At 38.0% G+C, this 22,028-nt stretch overlaps 1 long non-coding RNA gene across 1 annotated transcript; it reads left to right on the plus strand.

Annotated features, from left to right (window-relative positions):
- The first annotated feature begins 3,485 nt into the window (after nucleotides 1–3,485).
- On the plus strand, nucleotides 3,486–20,134 carry 7630403G23Rik (RIKEN cDNA 7630403G23 gene). Its single transcript, NR_040744.1, has 3 exons — nucleotides 3,486–4,010; nucleotides 7,328–7,408; nucleotides 19,659–20,134. It is a non-coding gene; the product is annotated as an RIKEN cDNA 7630403G23 gene (long non-coding RNA).
- The last annotated feature ends 1,894 nt before the right edge of the window (nucleotides 20,135–22,028 follow it).

A 22,028-nucleotide genomic window follows, 5' to 3' on the forward strand; every position in this document is an offset into this window, starting at 1 on the left:
GAGAGAGAGAGAGAGAGAGAGAGAAGAGAAGAGAAGAGAAGAGAAGAGAAGAGAAGAGAAGAGAAGAGAAGAGAAGAGAAGAGAAGAGAAGAGAAGAGAAGAGAAGAGAAGAGAAGAGAAGAGTGCACAAGTAGAAATAAATAGAGAATAGAAGAAATTGATAACTAGAGCCAAGAAGACATGAAGTTCAAAATTAGCCATATTAAGATAATTGAAAATGCCAGGAGCCATGATAGCTGCCAGAACTCCAGGTAGGCTGCCATCCATTGGACTCCTCCCCACTCTCAGTGCCTGCCAACTCTACCCCTATCATCCCTCCCATTCTTACCACCATGTACTGTCCCATAACTAGAGCAGAGACTCCTTCTGCTCAGGGAGTGGCCACCAGGAGCCCAGGTAGGCTTCCTGCCAGAGAACATCCCCAACTCTCTGGGTGCATGTCTGCCCTTCCACCAATCCAAGAGGAGTAAGTGGCAGGAACCAAACTGAGGCTGAAATCAATAAAATAGAAACAAAGATAGCAATACAAACAATTAATGAAAAAAAAAGAGTTGGTTATTTTTTAAAAATCAACAAGATAGACCAACCCTTATTCAAACAAACTAAATGATGGAGAGAGGACATTCAAATTGACAAAATCAGAAACACAAAAGTGGGGACATAACAACAGACACTGAGGAAATCCAAAGAATCATTAGTCCATACTTTAAAAAACTATGTTCCTCAAAACCTGAAAATCTAAAAGAAATGAATAACTTTTTTTCCATAGAAAACACTTACTGAAGTTAAATCAAGATCAGATAAACAAAATAAATAGGACAATAACCCCTAAAAAAGAAGCAATCATAAAACATCTCCCAACCAAAACCACCCAAGGTCATACAATGCTACCAAATAATTCTACCAGTCTTTCAAAGAAGAGCTAATGCTAATACTCCTCAAATTATTGCACAAAATAGAAACATTGACAATTTTATTTTATAAGGCCACAGTTACCCTGATACCCACATCACACAAATATTCACTGAAGTAGCTGAAGAAAATATTAACTCAATGAAATCAGTAGCTCTTCTATAAACAAATGATAAACTAAGAAAGAGTAGCTACAAAGAAACAAAATCACAGGCCAATATCCCTTATGAACATAGATGAAAAAATACTCAATAACATACTTGCCAAACAAATTCAAAAAGAGATTCAAAAGATCATACACCGTTACCAAGTAGGCTTTATTCCAGAGATGCAGGGATGTTTGAACATAGAAAAATAAATCAATGTAATGCACTATATAAGCAAACTGAAAGGAAATAAGAAAAATAAATGGTCATCTTATTAGATACAGAAAAAAGCATTTGACAAAAACTAATACTACTTACTGACAAAAGACTTGGAGAGAGTAGGGAAACAAGGAACACACCGCACATGATAAAGACAATTTGCATCAAGCCTGTAGCCATGGGAAAAAAAAAAACTCAAAAGAAATTCCACTAAAACCAGGAACAAGATAAAACTGGCCACTCTTGCCATACATATTGAATATTGTACTTGAAGCTTTAGGTAGAGGAATAAGACAACTGAATGAGATCAAGAACATCCAAAAAAAATCAAGAATTGCTCCTTGCAGATAATATTAAAGTATACATATGTTACCATGAAAATTCTACCAGGGAGCTCCTACAGCAGAAAAACAACTTCAGTGAAGTGGCTGAATACAATTTTACTAAAAAAAAAAAAATTCAGTAGCACTTCTATAAACAAATGATAAATTGAAAAAGAGTAGCCAAAAATAATAGAAAATATGTTGTGGTGACTCTAACCAAGCCAGTGAAAAGCTTATACAATAAAACAAGGATTCATGTTAAGATCAACATAGTAAAAATAACCATCCTACCAAAAGCAATCTACAGATTCAACACCATCCCCTTCAAAAATCCCAATAAAAAGTTTTACGGACCTGTAAATGAAAATACTCAACTACATAATGGAAAAAAAAACATGATAGCTAAAACAATCCTAAACAGTAAAAGAAATTCCAGATGTCTTACCATCCTTTATTTCAAGTTGTACTATAGAGCTACAGTAATAAAAACCACATGCCATTGGCATGGAATCAAATTGAAAAACCAGATATGCACCTATGAACAGCTGATTTTGGCTAACAATGCCAGGAAGACACAATAGAAAAAGGAAAGCATCTTTAAAAAAATGATAGTGCTCATATTAGATGTTTGCATGTAGAAGAACTCAAATAGATCCATAGTTATCACCCTGCACAAAACTCAAGTCCAAGTGGATCAAAAAATCTCAGCATAAAACAAGATAAACTGAATCAAATACAAGAGAAAATTTTGAATAGCCTTGAACCCATTGGCACACAAGGCAACTTCCTGAACAGAACACTAATAACACAGGCACTAAGATCAGCAATTAATAAATGGAATCTCTTGAAAGTGAAAAGCTTCTAAATGGCAAAGGACTGTTAATAAAACAAAACAGCAGCCTACAGAATTGGAAAAGATTTTCAACAGTTCCATATCCAATAGAAGATTAATATCCAAAATATATAGAAGTCAAGAAATAATACATCAACAACCAAAAATAATACAACTTAAAAATTGGATACAGAAATAAACAGAGAATTCTCAACAGAGGAATCACAAATGACTGAGAAAAAACTAAGAAATATTCAACAACCTTAGCCAACAGAGACATGCAAATCAAAATTATATTGAGATTCCATCATACACCTGTCAGAGTGGCTAAGATAAAAATCACAAGTTATAGCAAATGCTGACAAGGATGTGGAACAAAGGGAAGAGCTCTCCATTGCTGTGCAAATTTACATAACCACTATAAAAACAATATTGTGGTTCCTCAGAAAATTGGAAATTAATCTACCTTAAGACCCAGATATATCACTCTTGGGCATATACCCAAAGAATGCTCCATTCTACCACAAGGACACTTGTACAACTATATCCATTGGGGATTTATTCATGATAGCCAGAAACTGGAAACAACATAGATTTATCCCTCAACTAAACAATGGAAAAAGAAAATGTGGTACATTTACACAATGGAGTATTATTCAGCGGTCAAGAAATAATGACATCATGAAATTTTCAGGCAAATGGATGGAACCGGGGAGGTGGGGGGGGGGGAATCATTCTGAGTGAGATAAGAAACGCAAACATGGTAGGTATTCATTTATAAGTGGATATTAGCTGTTAAATAAATCATGTTATAACCCATAGGCCCAGAAATGATAAGTAACAAGGAGGGCTCTAAGCAGGACCCATAGATCTCCCTGGGAAGGGAATGTTGAATAGATTTATGCAAGTGGTCTGGGTCAGGAGATGAGAATGGAAACACACGTGATCAGGAGGGGGTCAGAGGAATGGAGGAAAAGAGCACTTGGAGAGACAACTGGAATGGAGGACATTTGGGTAGTCAATGTGGAAACCTAGTGAAGTAGAAACTACAAGGGTAACTCGATGGAGGACTCCTAGTGATGGAGGATAGAGAGCCTGAACCAGGCATTTTCTGTAACCAGGCAACTTCTAGTGGTAAGACTGGGACACCAACTCAGCCATAAAACCTTCAGTTTACAAGCTATTCTGTCTGGAAAGTATCTGGGTGTGGTGTAGGCACAGAACATGTGGAAGTGGCCTACCAATAACTGGTCCAATTTGAAATGTATGCCATGAAAGGAAACCCAGGTCTGACACTGCCTGGATGACCAGGGATGGAAGCTGCATAGCCCAGAGACTTAAGATAGGAAATAGCATCTTCTAGAATATGATGGGAGCAGATGCAGAGGCCCAAAGACAAACATTAGGTGGAGAGAGAGAGCCCAAACTGAAGATTTTCATTTAGTCCCTCCCTTCAGAGCTCAGGAAGCTTTGGTGGAGGAAGAGGGGTGGAAAAAAGCAGGAGAACCTCACCTAAGAAGGGCTCAGAGGGGCTTCCAGAGACTGAAGTAACCACCATGAAGCCTGCAAGGGTCTGTGGTAAGTCCTCTGAAAATATTTTAATTTTTTTTTAGCTTGGTGGTTTTGTGGTACACCTACCAGTATGAGTGGGGACATTTCTGACTTTTCCCTGATCTTGTAGCCCCTTTCTTTCTACTACTTTTTCACCCAGCTCTAATATGAGGGCTTGTGCTTAGTCTTATAATTTGTTGTTGTGTGCTTGGTTGATATCCTTGGGAGGCCTGCTCTTTTCTGAAGGTAAATAGAGGAGAACTGGATCTGGGGTGTGGGAGGTATGGGAGAGAGAACTGGGAAAAATGGAAGGACAGGAAACAGTGGTTGGTATGTATTTTATGAGAGATAATTTTTTTAAAAAAATTTCACTAACCACCAACTCACCACAAAATAGAAAGCAAAAAATTATTAGGAATAAAAGTCCACATGGTATATATTAAAATTAACCTGTATATAAGTTTATCTTAAAATTAAAATAAAATAGAAGGCACCTAATAAAGAAATACATAATTCACTAAATAAGAAAAATGACCATGAATATGCTACAAAGAATTTAATAATTCTTTGTATAATTGAATCTATAGTTTAAAATCTTCACCTTCAATATAGCATAGCCAGACTTTTACAAGTAGATTCTGTCAAAATATTAGAAAGTAATAATTTAAATGTAATTCATTTTTATGAGAAAAGAAAAAAGTAATACCTCAAATATTTTATGACACTACTATTAACATGATAATTTAAAAAGGTCAAGATAGTGTGAGAAAAGAAAATTATATGATGATTTTACTGAACAATATATAATAGACATTCCTAAGAAATACATTAGATACCTAATACAGCTATAAGTTTAGTAAACTGAATGCTTCAACGCCTTTCTACAGGAGTTCAAGAATAATCTATAATCAGAAAAAGAACTAATCCTATTTGCAATATTTAACAGACTAAGTATATAAAACTCATATAGTCCTATCAATAGTAAAAAAAAAAAAACTTCAATAAAATTACCACTATCATATTCTAAAATGCCTCTATGAATCTGTTATCATCGACAATATACCATGCTTAATGATAAATGTGTGAACTATTTACATTAGTACCATGACTAGAAAAGAAATTCCTATTCTCATTTCTCTTTGAAATTGAGAACCCAGGGGGAAGAAGAGAGGAGAGGAAAGGAGAGGGGATAGAAGAGGGGAAGGGAAGGGAGGCGTGGAGAGGGGAGAAAAAGGAGAGGGGAAGGGGGGAAAGGAAGGAAAGGAGGAAAGGAGAGGAGAGGAAGGGAAGGGAGGGAAGAAGAGGAGGAAAGGAGAGGGGAGGGAAAAAGAGGAGAGGAGGGGAGAGAAGAAGGAGAAGGGGAAAGTGAAGAGGAGAAGGGGAAAGTGAAGAGGAGAAAAGAAGGGGAGGGAATGAAAAGAGAGGGAAGGATAAAAGATGAGAGATAAGAGAAGAGGAGGAGAGGGGAACCAGAAGGGAGAAAGTATGAAAAAATAAACTGTCACCAATAAATGATATTGTTACATGGAAAACTCAAAGTGATGTAGAAAAATGATAGCGTTTTAAATAGTAACAAAGTTCCTGTTTTATGCTTCTAGTACCCAACTCTCTTCTTTAATCCATAGGCTGTGTTATTTTTAAAAAGGTATCAATTCAGGGGCAACCAAAAATACTCCTGGTACCACTCTTCTTCCAGTAGACTGAGATCAAGCACAAAAAACAAACAAACAAACAAACAAAATCCTTGGTACAAAACCAGCAAAATATGTGGAAATCCTTTTGAAAATGCTATAGTTATTGATTTAAAGACATTAAAGAAAGCATAAGTAAATGCATAGACATTCTATTTTTGTACAACTGACTTAGCATTGCAGGCATGCCAGCTCCTCCTATACTTTAATTCAAATCAAAATCCCATTAGGTTGTTTTCCTTTTAACCAAATGTGCTTCTAAATTTTATGATTAAGCAAAGGTTTGAAAATAGACAAGAGACTTCTGAATTAATTAAATAATGTAAGAGGACCTTTCCTACTGGATATCAAGATGTATACATGACGATACATCAATAGACAAATGGAATCAAATGAGAGCTCATAAAGTAATCCACTTACAAATAAATGGAAGGTGGCATATGCCAGAACTGGCACTGCCAATTTCTGGAGAAAAGATGGACATCTAAATCATTGATTTTAGAAAGTTAATTTTTCATTTAAAAGTAATGAGATGGATTCCATGCAGAGTTTTATCCATGTGGGACTGAGCATGCTCCTTTGCAAAAACATGCTATAGTTTGTAAAGGGAATGAAGGGAAAAGCTGGGTGTGGGCACCTGATAGTTTAGGATTCTTGTGATGCTAGGTGCAAGATTAGTGCAGAAAATATGTAAAAAATTACTGAATTTCAGAAAAGTACAACCAAATTACATTTGTCAAACGGGTTGGATACCATTTTACAGAAAAGAAAGTGGACACGAATGTCAGAAATTGTTTAACGTTGCTAATAGCAAAGGAGATGTAAGTGCTTTTAACTTACAGTCACCAAATGGTCAAAAATTGAAAAAAAAAATCTCATAATTTTAGTGTGAAGAGAGTAAGAAATAATAGTGTTTTGTGGACAGTGCAGTATATAATATTGCTTTGCCTAGTACTCAAAACCTTCCAAACTTCCCATCATATAGGCATCAAAGTCATAACAAAATGAGAGAGGGCTGGGAGGCAGCTGAGTACTAGAACATTGGCTGGTGTGAGCGAGACAATCACATGGCCACCTGGCTGGTCCCAGAAATACAACCTGCCTTGTCTTGCCTCAGTGAGAGAAGGTGCACCTAACCCCAGAGAGACCTGAGACTCCAGGGAGTGGGATGCCTGGAGGGGGTGGGGGTGGAGACATCCTCTCTGAGATGGGAGGAGGATGAGGTATGGGATATGGAGCAGTCAACGGGCAGACCAGGAGAATATATAACAATAACAATAACAACAACAACAACAATAATAATAATAATAATAATAATAGTAATAATAATAATAATCGTAGGGCAAGTTAGACAGAAGTACTTTCAGCATATCTCAACGTTCTTCTTAAATCTCAGAAATAGTACAGGTGGTAAAGTATAAATAAGATCATGAAAAAACACAAATTAATTGGATGATTGTAATTAACTATTTAATGAAGCAAGAACCACATTCAGGTCCTTGAAGTAATCATAACTTTGTCTTTACCTATGGTTAGTGAATTTTTGTTTATCTAAACCTGTATATTTATTTGACTGTCTTTGTATGAATTAGTATTTTAGAATTGTTTGATTAGCTGATCATAGTGACTCATGCCTTTGATCCTACCAATCAGGAGACAGAGGCAGAAGAATCTCCATGAGTTCCAGGCCAGTCTGGTCTGCACAGTGAATTCCAAGATATCCAGAACTAAATGGTGAGGTCCCGCTTCAAAATGCAAAAACTCAACAAACAGAAGGTTTGGTTAAAATTGGTATAAAAAGCACAAAATGAATGTACAAAATAAAAAGAATAAGGGAGAGGGAAAGGTGTGTGTGTGGGAGTAATATCTTAGATCAATTAGAAAAGTCTCAAAATGAAAGATGTTAACATAGATGGAAAACATTCACTGGCCATCACCATCCAGCTGATAAAGTGGCTGATAACTGGGCAATGAGTACTCATTTGCCATATTTAGCAACCTTTAGGCTCATAAGCGACACCCAACAGGCTGCTTTATCTCTAAGAGGCAAACCAGGATTCTAAACCATTACTTTTGCTTTGCTATTTTGATTTTGTCTGTTACTAGCCTGTCAAAGTTTGTTGCTGAAGTCTTTAATAATAATTAATAGCTTCGTATCAAAAGTAGGCTTTAAAAATGGCTAGGAAATTATTATGTATATTAGAAAACAAATGTTTATAGATTAACATTGTACAGTTCTTTCTTTAACAGAAAAAATTCTCTTCTAAAATGCCTTTAAACATAGAAATTATAATCTAAATAATGATTATAAACTATACCTTTTTCTTTATTTATCAAAAAAAATACCACAAATAGATTTGAATTTGTAAGTGGAAATTTGGGAGGAAATGAAATTGTTTATATAAAGCAAAAATTGTGTATTCCAAATTTTACCCATTTGGGAAAATAAAAAAAACCGAAAAGAAATTCATTTGTCTCTAAATAAGCAATAATAACAAACAGGAATAAAAGTCAGTGAGCACCAGTTATAGATGCTGAAGATCTGGGAGCACTGGTTAGTCTAAGAAAAGAAGAGCACTGAGGAACGCTGGGAGGGGCTTGCTTTGCTTGATTTGGAGTTTTTAAATTTGTTTTTAGCCTCATTTCTTTTCAAAGATTGAACTGATTTTTCAAGACTCTTCAACTTAGCTACAGGTTTCAAAGTTAAAGCAAAAGGAGGGAGTTGTAAATAGAAGTGGGGGTTTAACTAAGAAATAGACATAGCAATATTTTCTGATAAATAAATGAGGGTTCTTTTTCCAGGGCATAGATTTGTGGATATCACAACTTTATTTACAATAATTAAAATTGTGTGTGTAAGAGAGAGAGAAAGGGAGGTTCAAAAGAGGAGAGAAAGAGAGAGAGAGAGAGAGAGAGAGAGAGAGAGAGAGAGAGAGAGGGAGAGAGAGAGAGAGTCATTAGTCTCTGTGGTCTACACCTTACTAGTTAGGCTAACCAGCAAGTCCCAGAGATCCAGCTGCCTCTGCACCACTGATTCTGGTATTACAAGCACATGCTACCAGACCCTAATGTGTTGTGTGGATTGAAAGATTTATCTCAGGTTCTTGTGTTTGCCAAGACAAGCACTTACAGAATAAGCTATCTTCCCAGTTCTATGCTATCCTTTTTTGTAAATTCTTGAAAATATATTTCATAGCATTCGTGCACGTTATTAGGATCATAGTTTATCCGCCTCACCATTGCAGCTACTATTCATTGGATGTCTGTTACTCTTCAGAACAGTTTATGAAAAGTACAACTTGAGAATTAAACAATGTGTGCAAACCTAAACCCCTGCTTCCTAAACTGGAGGTTTCAACCCCATATGGAATGATGTAACTTAGTGTGTAGAAGTTGAAAAAATTGGCAATAAAAAGGTTTTGAACAGACAAGGAGCAAAAATTAATTCAAAACCAAATGTATAATAAACCCACGGTGTGTTTCTAACATTGCTCTCCTTGTGTTGAACACACAACTTCCTTCAGACTTTGTTTGAACATACTAGATGCACACATTGACATTGATGAATTGATGTTCATGACATCATTTCATCATGCCATATAGGGATACTGAATGCTACCTAACACACCCTGGCCCAGGTTCAAGACCATGTGCGTCATGAATTAAAGTGCTTTTACTGTACACACACAATGTTCTTCTCTTACAGAAACAGAATTGTTTTGTTAACAGGAAACAAATATTTTAATATTTTCTTACTATCATTCTCTAGTTTGTAAGTATAGAATTCATATTTATTTGTGTAGTGTTGTTTTAGAATTTTACGGTTTGATATTTGAGTTACTGACTCGAATTTCACACACACACACACACACACACACACACACACACACAACCACTAAATGCACTTTACCTGGGATTAGAAAAAGATTTCTGAAATTTTCTGAAATGGCCTTAAAGTCAACACTAGATGACTAAAAATTAGAAATATTGATCAACTCTGAAAATGTTCTGAATCCGATTCTATCAACTCTTCAGACAAGATTTAACTTTTTAAAGATAAATAAGAACATCTATCTCATTACTATGCACATTTGTCCTAATTTTTCATAAAGGGTAAATTAAATGTACAACAAAGAATTATTTCAAAATAAATTTCTTAAAGACTTTTTATCAATAAGAGTTTGAGATGTATACCTATTAATATACCAATATGCCTGGGTGGTACAAATTTTCTTAGTCAAAAAGAGTTGCATATGGAAAGCTTAAAAGACAAGAGAGGGGTTCAGGAAACACTTTGAATTTAGATACCTCATCAGCCACCCATCTCATACTGTTGCAAAGCAGAGAAGGCTTTTACCTTGAATTACATAGTAAGTAGTCATGGAGAGTTTTTCCAGGATCTGTTGTCCTCATGAAGTTAACTGAATTTATACCTGTGGTCACATCTATGTGGCTAGGGTGGACCTACATGAATGACACTGAATGTCAGTATCCCTTCACATTTGCCCTTTCACCTTTGGTCCTGCACAACTCTCTTGCAGCCCACTGATGTCCTGTAGTGAAATTACACACTAGCTGCCTGGAGTTAGTGCAGGTCCTCCAAGTGGAAGGGCAGAGTTCCTAACAAGACTTTCACCTTTGTAGGTGCCAGGCACTTGTGAGTGGTCCCAAAGCTATCCACACTTCTAAACAACCAGCTAGAAAACCTTGAGTTCCAGGATGCCCTCTGCCTTGGTAATCACTAGAATAATTTAGAGAGAGCTTGGAAAGAGGTGTCATGCTTACTATTATGTTTTCATTATAAAAGACTACAGTTCAGAAAGTAACCCAGGAAGGAGAACAGGGAAAGCCTGGCAGAACCCCAAATGCACAGCTCCACGTTCTTTTGTTGCAGACTCCATCTTTTGTCGTTACCATGCTCACATCTTCCAAAAGCATCAGGTTGAGCAACAAAGGCACGGTCCCTTGAAACATGTTCTGGATCCCAAACAAAGCAATCACTTCACAGATAACCTCAACTCCTGACATGTGTACAGTAGCTGATAACAAACATATACCTCTTACCTGTTTTTCCTTCATGAAACAAAGAGTAGACAATATTTCCAGGTCAAAATCCAAGTAAAAGAATCCCCAAAGTGATGCTACTGGAAGATGTCCAAAGGCCTAAACGCAATGAGTCTCTCCAGGCATAAAGTGGAACTTTCAAACTGTAAGCTATAATAAACCTTTTGTTTTATTAATTTGACTTACTTTATATACATCTGACAGTAATGGAAAACTGGCTAACATTTTATTAATGAATCCTTTAATATCATATGGCAAATAAGACATGTGAATATATATTGTAAAAACAAAAACAAACAACAACAAACGATACCACCTTCAACATAAAGCAGTAATCTGAGTTAATAGAAGAATTAGAAAATGTTTTCTCCTGAGCCAGATATAAGAGAGTATGAATATAAGGGAACTCGTGCTTTAGTCACTCGGAATTGCACCCATCATCACAGAAATAGTTACACCCACTTTTATAGTGGCAGGGGAAAAAGAGTAGAAATCAGTATGGGTGGGGTCATGAAGCCAGCAGGCAGCATTCAGCAAAGAAGGGAAATCTACAGGCCTTAGACGTTGTCACCTTCACCTTCTGGCTTTAGGTTTGGTGAAGGCTAAGATTGTCAAGTTTGAGGCTACAGTCCAGGAATTTTATCAAGACAATATTTATTCCTGGCAACATCAGGTCAGATAAAAGCCAAAATAACACTGGCATTTGACATACACTATTCCTTCCCTGGACAATCTAGATGCTCCAGTCAGCCAAGGTCTAATAGTCTGAGGGATCTAAAATACAGATGCAGTGACTTCAGAGGACTTCAGTGCACAGCATGTGTTAAACTCCTTTTTCTTTTAAATTCCTTATGACTGGAATCGTGTTTGTTATATTTAGGGCATATGCTGATCACCTGAGGACTTTTTTAACATGCAGATCTTGCAGAGCATGATAGTCTACAAGGTAGGGGGGGGGGGATGGAGACACGGCTCAGCAGCCGTTAAGATTGTGTTCCACTCTTGCAGAGGGCCCACATTTGGTTCCCAGAATCTATAAACTGAATGGATCAAAGTGCCTGTAATGCCAACTCTGGAGGATCTGACACCCTTTTGTGACTTCCTTGGATATCTGGACTTATGCATTATACCCACAAAGACACACAAATATACATACAAAGGGAAAATACACTTTTGAATTGTCTGCATAAGAACAAGCACATCATTTGCAAGAGCGCAGGGCAAAATGAAAATGTTGGAGCCCTTTTCTCAAAAGCTAAGAGTTTTGAGATAGCATATCCGGAGACCCACAGCCAGACATTGTTCAGTGAGTAAGAGACTTTGGAATACTCATTCCCAAATGAGATGTCTCCATCATATCCCTCCTCTCAGAGCTCAGAAAACCCTGCAAAAGAGAAGGAAGAAAGAGGATAAAGGCCAGAGGGGTGGGAGGATACCAGTAATCAAGGCCCTCTGAATCAACATGATCAAAACTCATATGAACTCACAGAGACTGAGGCAACATGCACAGGGCCTGAATGGGTCTGCACCAGGTCATCTCCTTATATATTGTGGCTTCCAGTTTAGTGTCTCTTATGGGGTTTCTGAGTGTGAGAACAAGTCTATGATTCTCTTAGACTCTTTTTCTTCTTTTTGTTCGTCTTGTCCAAATCCAATGTTATAGTTCATTTTGTTATATTTTATTATTACCCCTTAAAAGCCTGTTCTTTTCTCATGATAGACAGAAAGAAAATGGGTCCATATGGGAGGGATGTGAGAAGGAACTAAAAGGAGTAGAGATCAGAACCATAATCAGAATATACTGGATAAGAAAAGAATCTATTGTCTATAAAAGAATTGAATTGGAAAGAATTTTAAGATGGCAACAACATCTTAAACGAAGCAGGGCCTTTATGAGATTAGGTATCTAGGTCATGGCAGGCCAGTTGCTATGAACTTTAAGAGTGAATTTTCACAATCTTCCAGGTGAAGTTGGTGCTAATGACTCACAGACTTTAACTGGCATAGCAGGGATCCAAAATGGCCCTGACTTGCCTGCCCCCCATTTTGGATCCAGACTTTTGTTTGCATGGTGACTTGACTCTTTTACCCTAAATAAGAAACTTACAAGAGAAGTTAACCCAGAGGTTTGGGTGCTAGAATTATCATGAAAACTGAGTTATTGCCATAAAAAATTCAATAAGTACTTGTTAACTTCATGAATAACATGGTATACGAGTATACAGTTTATCCCTAATTCCCTTACTTCTCTCTTCCTTGCCATAACACACATCTCTTCCTACAAGTTTTCCTTTGAAACATCTGCATGAAAATTATCTATTCCCCTCCTCCCATTCCGTTCACATCATTTCTTCCAGGAAGTTCTTGGGTCAGACACTCTCACCTGCATGATTATATATAAGAGTAGCTCTCATCAGATATACTCTAATACATGAAATGACAGGTATACCTCTAATTTCTATAGATCAGCAAGTCTCATTTTGAGTGTCTTTAGTATTTTCAGCCATTATGTTAGTGAAGTAATACTTGCATATAAAACTCGGGGTGAAAACCATGATATGGATTCTGGCGATCTGCTGATATTCCATGGAGTATTTTAAATCAGTGGTACCCTTAGAGCTTTTGTGATGTGTGAAGCAGAGGCAGGCAAAGTGGCCCATACCTGTCATCAAAGAGCATGGGAGGCTGAGGCAGAGCGCTCGTTATAAGTGTGATGATATCCTGGGCTACAGAGCGAGACACTGCTTCAAATAATAAAAATCAAATAATGGAAATAAACTGAATGACTAATTTTTCTGAACCCAGGCACTGAAATACTAATTTCCCTATCTCATTTCTTGTATAATTTGAAAAATTTTCCCTAAACCATTATCCATAACTTCCTAGTGCTGGCAGTTTGTTTTCCTGAAATAGAATTTCCACTGTCAATTCCATATTTCTAATATGCTTTTGAAAATCACATAGGCACACTTAGTAAGAGAATTCTTCAGCAAATTGACAGCCATTTACTTAGGTTCTATATATAAGGAATTAACTAAGAACAAAAATTAAACCTTAAGTTTTGTCACACAAGGTCTGTAACACCAGTCTTCAGCCACAGAGCTTACTTTTTTCTGCCTCCTGTCTGCCAGGTGAAACTATTATCAGTGATCCAGATAATTATAGCCCTTCTGTGAGTGCGTTTGCCTCACAATAAAGTTCCCAATTCTAATTCACACTTGGGTTCCAGGTGATTATTTCATCTCTCGGTATTTATGAGTGGACTAGTTTGTGGTTTCCACGTTGCTTAGATCTTTCCCTTTGTGAAAATGAAGCAGGTTAAATGTCTGTGCTTAAATGCATCTAAATTCACATGCAGGAAATCATTTTCATCTTCAGCTCTGCAGACTGTGGTCATTTGTCAGACAGATAGCTTAGCAGCAGTCCACTCCCACTTTCTCTCTCCTGCTGCCCTGGAATCAGTCTCACTTCATTGCTTAAAGTGAAGTTCCTGCTGTGTTAATTCCTAAAATGATATACTAATTTTTAAGTGTCCTGCATAGCTGGCTTTTGTGACAACTATCAAGTACAAATAGAAGCTGGTTGCCAGTGCCCAATGGCAGAGCACACCATAAAGAGAGAGACAGAGACAGAGAGACAGAGAGAGACAGAGGAGGTGATGTGTGACAGGTATCTTGGAGGAGTTAAGTAGGGGGAGTGTGGTGAGTGTGAATTGTATGTATGTATGAGATTCTCAAAGAATAAATAAAAACACTATACATAAAAGCATTCAGTGAGCAGTCTTTCCTGAACATCAGATATGTTTTGGCCTTTATACATCAAGGAATTGGAACTTATTATAGAATGTATCACATTAAGGAGAAGTAAGAGGGGGATTCTTAAGGCAAAGAACATGGGGAAGAGACCTAAGATGCAAACAGGAGTGAAATAAAAACATCCTACACCTCATCATCACCATGTCCTGTTAAGGTGGCTAAAGCAGTTAAAAGACATTGCCAACTAGAATACTAAAACTTTCAGACAGCAGGAGAGCTCTGCAGATTTATTCAGAGACTGAAAAAATAGGTAATCTATAAAACAACAAAGCATTTTGTAAGGTTAAGCATGAGAAAGGGCTACAAAATTGCAGAAAGGAGTTTTTCAGATCTCTCTCTCTCTCTCTCTCTCTCTCTCTCTCTCAGTCTGTCTCCCACAAACACACACACACACACACACACACACAATCACCCTCTATTTTGGTTTCCTGTCCAGCTGACATAAGAAAGGCAAGCTCATAGAGGAAGGCTTGGTTTTGGCTTACATTTCCAGATAAATAGGGATCATCATGCTGGGTGTGGTGGTGGGTGGGGCATGGTTGCAGAACCCTGAGGTCAGCCTGTCACATTGTACCAGGCAGTCCCAATGAAGAGAGAGAACAGGAAGAAGGACCAGGCTAGAAACCCTCAAGTCTTACCTTCAGTGATATATATTTTCTACCAAGGCTCTCCTTCCTAAAGATCCCATCACCTCTCTAAATAGTAGTACCACTAGTTGGGGAACAAGTGTTGAGAGCCTTGAACCTGTGGGGGAAATTTCACATTTAAACCCCAATACCCCAAAACAGAACCATAAAAACTTAAAGGAGTCCCTAGGCTAAATATATTGCCTGTGCTAAGGAAACTAAGCATTTAAATGGTTACTCCAGCAAAGGGAAAAATGTATCTCAGCGACTTTTTCTCTATTTACGTTGAAATTTCTTATCAGAAACTCTATTGCTTTCCAAATCCCTATGTTTGTCCTTCAGATCAGTTCCCTCTGGGTTCCAGGAAGAGCGAACTGGCTTGAGCAGAAGCTAAAACTGCTGCATGGATGTGTCCAAAGTTCAACCCAAATCAATTGAAAATATCCAAAGAAAAGAATGGCTTGAGGGAAAGACAGAAAGTGGGTGGAGTTGGAGAAAAGAAATAAAGAGAAAAGAAAGTCCTTTTTCTTTTTCTTACTCTGAGCCCTGAATGCAACCTTGGAGCCACCAGATGGCAATGTTGCAGACCAGCTCTCATAGCCTCTGGACATAGTGACAAGGGGAGAGAAATAATAAAAGAAGTTGTGCCCCCAGATAGCAAACTGCAGCCTCATATGGGTGGGTCAGACCTAACTTCCAAATCTTTAGTGGACAGAAGGAATTTACCGACTGGGTTTTCAGAATTTCTCTGTTCAGCCTCACCAGCCAGCTCAGCAGAGAGCGAGCAGATTATTACCAGAGAGCTAAGATTTATGGAGGACTCCAGAGCCATGGAGGAAACCCAACTTAAGACCTCCCAAGAAGCACTTGGGACTTCTGCCCTTGGTTCTTTCACCTGACTGGCTCCCAGTGCTGTCCCTCCATGCAGGTCCCCAGCCCTCCAGCAGCAACTGTCCACACAGCCATTTCTAGATGTGAATGGTGCAGAATTACCAATAACCACGCCGGCCAACCAAAGAATGCTTCCATTGATTTCCTGTGTTGTAAATTGATCCAAATAATTTCTGTGGTTTCAGGGGTTCATTAACTCGCTAATTTGAAATAATCTGAACATAAGCTGAGTTAAAGTTTTCTCCTGCCTTGTGTCTAGACTCATTTAGCTCAATTTCTTAGAGCACAATACTAAGGAAGCCAGGATTTTATGCGCTATTTGTTCTCTCTCTCTCTCTCTCTCTCTCTCCCTCTCTCTCTCTCTCTCTCTCCCTCCCTCCCTCCCTCCCTCCCTCCTTCTATATATCTATGTCTAATCATCTGTCTATGTCTCCCCCTCTCTCCCTCCCTTTCTCCATCCCTCTCTCTGTTTCAGGGTAGGCATCTAACTCGCCCTAGATGACTTCTGGAACTAAAATCAGAAAAGAAGCCTGAATGTGGGGGATGAAGGAGACAGGAATATGAGGAAGGAAGGGGAAATGGCTTGGGAAATAAGAATACACCATAATACAGTCTCTGGTCATAGTTTGATGCAAAAATAGGTAAACAAAATTTCCATTGTCCCTTGAATTGAATGAAGCTATACATATATGCAGAATTCAGAATATTTTTTAAAGAACTCTGGTAAGGCAGCACCTAAATGAAGGGTTGAGGAAGATGTCAGAATTCAAAATATCAACCAAGTGACAAGGACAATGAGTTGCATACTTTTTCTCTCCACTGTTCCATTGTGGATACACAATAGCATAAAACAAGGCAGTGACCTTGAGAAGAGAGAATTTCAGGAGAAGTGAGAGACACACACAAGTACCCCCACCCTCAGATGACATAATCTGCTCAGTAGAAAAATTCCAAGAGAGATACAGAAGTAGGAAACCAGTTTATCCATGTCAACCAACAAATAATAAGTTGGTTCTCCACATAGTGGATAGTTTGAAATAATTAACAAATTTACTGTCTAAAATAGCTTCAAGAAAAAAGAAATGCTTAGATGTAAACCCAGTGTGCTCCACTGCATTGCATCTCCATGCTAAAGAACACTAGTAACAGAAACCCATGAGGAGTTAGTGTACAGAAAACAAGCAGAGCTTATGGACTGTAAGACCTAAAAGGGCATAAGAGTTCATTCGCAAATTCATCTTCAGATAACACAATTTCAGCAGTAAAATGCAATGGAATTTAAAAGTTATTTAAAAACAGCCATTCCATGTAAGAGGAGGTTTATATATTAAAAGTACACACACTCACACACACACACACACACACACACACACACGTATATATATATATATATATATATATATATGTATATATATGTATATATATATATGTATATATATATATACATATATATACATATATATATATAGAGAGAGAGGGATAGATAGATGGATAGAGAGAGAGAGAGAGAGAGAGAGAGATAGGGATAGATAGATAGATAGATAGATGAAAGAGGTAGAGAGAGAGAGAGAGAGAGAGAGAGAGAAATTTGACAGCACCAATAGCCATTAGCAAAGTACAAATTAAGGCCACATAGGTATTGCTTCATACCTAGTAGAATGCTATGATGAAAAAGGCATTCTGTCAGTGCCAAGCTCTGGTTAGCTCACAGGGTGGCTCATATCCCCTTTTGCTGCTAGTGGTCATGTGAAGCAGTATAGCCATGTCATTTCTCACTTTGATAAAGCTAAACATGTATTTATTGTTTATATGAATCAGAAATCCTATTCCTGGAAATGTTATCTCAGAGAGAGAATTTTTTTTTCTATTCACACAAAACCAATACCTCAAGTGTCTGTAGTGTCTCTTGTTAAGAGTTTGCAGATCTGGAAGCAATCCAAGTGACTTCTATGAACAAATGCATAAAGAGTGACATCGCATAAAGAATGACATCGTCCTACAATAGGACTCCTTCCAAAAGGGTAATCTGCTGGTAGGCGGTTCAGACAAACATCAAAAGTGTTACATAGAGCCAAAGCATCTGACTCAAAATTCTAGTGCGTATTCTTTTCTATGGCACACTTGGAAAGGCAGTCACAGTGATAGAGATGGTATGAGAGTTTGCCAAGAAGATGCGGGCTGTGTGTGTGTGAAGGAGTAGTGCAGGGATTATTGGGCTAACATATCACGTTTGTGTTCCATGGGTTTATTAACAATCTAAGTGACAATATTTATAGAACTATGCACCCATCCCCCACCCTCAAGATTCAGTTTTACACCACACGTTAAGGTAAGAACAAAGTTTCGAAACCCAATTGCTGCTGACAAGTGATTGATAATATTTGCTTGACCTGTGTCAAGGAGAACACATTTTGTTCTGAGAGGGGAATTACTCACACTCTTATAGGACAGTTATTATCTTACTTAATCCACACAGTTCTCTGCTGTGTTAAGTTCTGTTAGTCTCAGCTTAACAATGAGAGGCTGTCATTCAGAACACCTGTGTAAAATGCTCGAGGTCAGAGAGTGTGAACAGAAGATTCAATATTTATGGAGAGACATGGATATGCCCAGGGAATTTGTGGCTGTCTGATAAACAAAAGCTTCTCAATACTTACCTAAGGGAGTTATGGTCCTACTGCCTTAAAAGTCAGCTTTCTAATCACTTTACAGTTGCACTTTCAGGATCAATTTCACCTGAGTAATATCTGTACGTGGATGTACTTACTAGCAACATATCAGGTTTTGTATATAGTTCCTAAGAAGCCCTTCCTGGAATCCTATAGTTTGATGTCTGCCATATTCTGCTTGGTTCACCTTTATTGGATACACAAGGGTAAGACTTCACCTCCTGATATATCATTCAAAGCTGAAAAGCTTTATTTCTAAGCTTGTTCTGTCTTGAAGCTGAAGCCTTACTTGGGCTCTAATTAAATATGGCACTGCTATTTAAACCCTGAGATTTAAGAACATGATGGAAAGTGGCTCTTCCCTTTGAACATTGCTCAGGATGCAGTTAGAAGAGTGGGGGGTTATCTGTGTCTGAGTGTGAGACCCATAGAACCATGTCAAAAGGACTGTCATCATTCTCTCCTGAACGGGAAAGTAATACCTCACACCAAATTCCCCCCATCATCCTGTCAAGCAGCATGTTACATCCCCACAAGTGAAAATCCTAAAGAACTGAACCTAAAATCAGTAGCTTCAGTAGCTTCTACAACAGACATGCTCATCGTTGCCATTTGGCACACTCTGTAAGCCTTGCATTGAGCATCTCATGCCTGGAATGAGACATGAGCATCTGGCAAAGAAGCCTCATGCATGCAAATAGTTGAGCACAGTTCTAACTCATCTGTAAGGTGCAAAGGACATAAACAAGCATGTGATGATGTTGGCACAACCCTAACAGAGATGTCTAGGCCAGCCGATGGGGGAAAAAAAACTGGGAATGTTCCACACTTATTTAAAATTTGAGTAGAAAAGTACCAGGGATGTGTGGAAAGGAAAACAAATAGAACTAAGTATATGATAATGGCCTTCTCTTTACAGATCTCTTCATATATAAACATTGTGTAAACTAAAAGAGACTGTCACAAATGGTCCAGTTGTGCCCAAACTCCAGATCTAAGACCAAGCACCTGCTTTCCCTCACCTCTCACGGCGCTACAGTGAAAGGAAGACATGCTGTGTGTAATGTACCTGCTACTTCCACACCTTCTCTGCTCCAAGGACTTGACCACTGAATAATGGTAGTAGTTATTTCCCCAGTTCTATTCCTCCTCTCAGCCCGTATGCTAGGGATACACTCCTAAACTCAGATCGACTTACATCACGTTACCACTTGTCCTTTTCAGTAAAAACAGATTCCAGTGGATATCCAAGACCCTAGAGAATAAAAAATTCAACCTACCTTCCCAGAATTACCCTCTCCATCCATTCCCTGTACCACTATAACATCAAATACTTCTTGACTGTCCTTGGAGAAAACTCTTTCAGCTATCAATATATACATTATTTCTTCTACCAAAAAGGTCATTTCTTTATTGTTCAACCTGAAGAAAGACTATTTGGTTCTCAAGGCTGATTTATATAGTCATGTGTCCCTTAATAATGTGGATAGCTTTAGTTTCATTGTGCAATCATTGTAGATGTGCTTACATTGGACTAGATAGTGTAGATCACTCACCCAATGTAGGTTCTTGATGTGATTAAGGGACAGGTAAACATGAAATGTGTGAGGCTGCTGTTAGGGTAACATGGAAATCTATTTTTGCAGAAATCATCATTTTACATGTGGAAGGAATACACTCAAGTCATAGATGGTAGTATGAGACAGGAAATGCTAAACTATTAACAGACATTTCTGATCATTGTCAAGTTCATAACTTCAAGGGCTATGTTCTCCTGCAGTTAGCAGACCAGCTTTCCCCTCCTGAGCATCCACAGTCAGCCATGTGAGCATTGTGTTGCACTATGACACACACTGTAGCTCTATGACACACATCACTAACCAACAGGATTTTTTAAAAAATTTTTGCTTCATAAAAGGATCATCATCACAAATGTGGTACATTCATCATCTACCAAGATATTGTTATACAGCACATACTGTATTACTTCCCCCATAATTGACTATTTGAAACAATTAAGTGAAATAAATAGAACATTTGTTGCACTATGTGCAATCAGTGTATGTTCTCTCTCTCTCTCTCTCTCTCTCTCTCTCTCTCTCTCTCTCTCTCTCTCTCTCTCTCTTGCTTAGTATAGATTCCTCTCGAGTTTGAATCATGTATTTTCCTTTTTCTCATACATTTCATCCCTTGATAGATATACAAAATATTTGGATAGCATAAATTAACCATCACTTATATTTACAGTACTGAAAGACCAAATCTTTTAAATTCAGACTCCATTTTAGAGAACTTGAATTCAAGTAAACTAACAGGATGGTGCCTAGCATTGAGTTCCTAGTTACTCTCCCGTGCCTCAACACGACCAGCATCTCCAGGTTAATCTTCCCCAACAAAACCTGATCTTAGCTCCAGTTCCTAGGCTAACCCCAATGAATCTAGCATTTCCAAGTTAATTCCTAACAAGCCCACCCCCTGCCTGACAACCACCAATGCAGAGGGAAGCAGATAATAACTTTATAGTTTGATTCCAGCACCAGACAACATTGCTAAAGGCCACAGTAGCTTTCCAATTAGATACTTACCAGGTTAGTAACACTCATACCCTCCTCCAGCTTTCTATAAAACTTTACCATGATATATATTTGTGGCTCCTCTCCACTAAAACCAACCTGTTTGGTGGCTGTAGGCTGAGAGGCTGGAGCTTGCTCGAATAAAGGCCCTGCTGTGATTTGCATAGGATAGGCTCCTGTGTGTTGTTTGGGGGTTCACTAACACTTCCCTGGCACTACAGTACAATTTTACCATACTACCAAAATAATTATTACATGGTCTGGTGTGTGAGCTATTTGAATAGGCCAGATATTCTGTCCAGAAATCTACTGTTTCTTAGTTTTACCCATATACAACACTAGTGATAAAATTCATATTTAGTTCTATGCATAATATTAATAACAGTACTAGTTGTGAGACAATGAAGCATAGTGGATAGCTTAGCAACTAGGGACTTCACTTGGTTTGGGCTATATACATGTCTCTCTTCAAATAAGACACTTGGCGACTTGAGACGCTATCTGCATATATTATGCACACACTCAACTCTGAACAATGTACAAGGCAGTTTGTTAGCCACCTAGCACTCCCACCTACATTGAGCCACAGAGATATTTGATTTAAACAATGGGAAGAAGTCACTTCTCAACCCCTTAATAACACCCCATTTCTACTCAAACACAATCTGGAACACATAAAAATACTTTAAGCAATTGGTCTATTGTCTAGACTGTCT

Source organism: Mus musculus, chromosome 9 (genome assembly GCF_000001635.26).
Source record: "Mus musculus strain C57BL/6J chromosome 9, GRCm38.p6 C57BL/6J".
Lineage (NCBI taxonomy): Eukaryota > Metazoa > Chordata > Mammalia > Rodentia > Muridae > Mus > Mus musculus.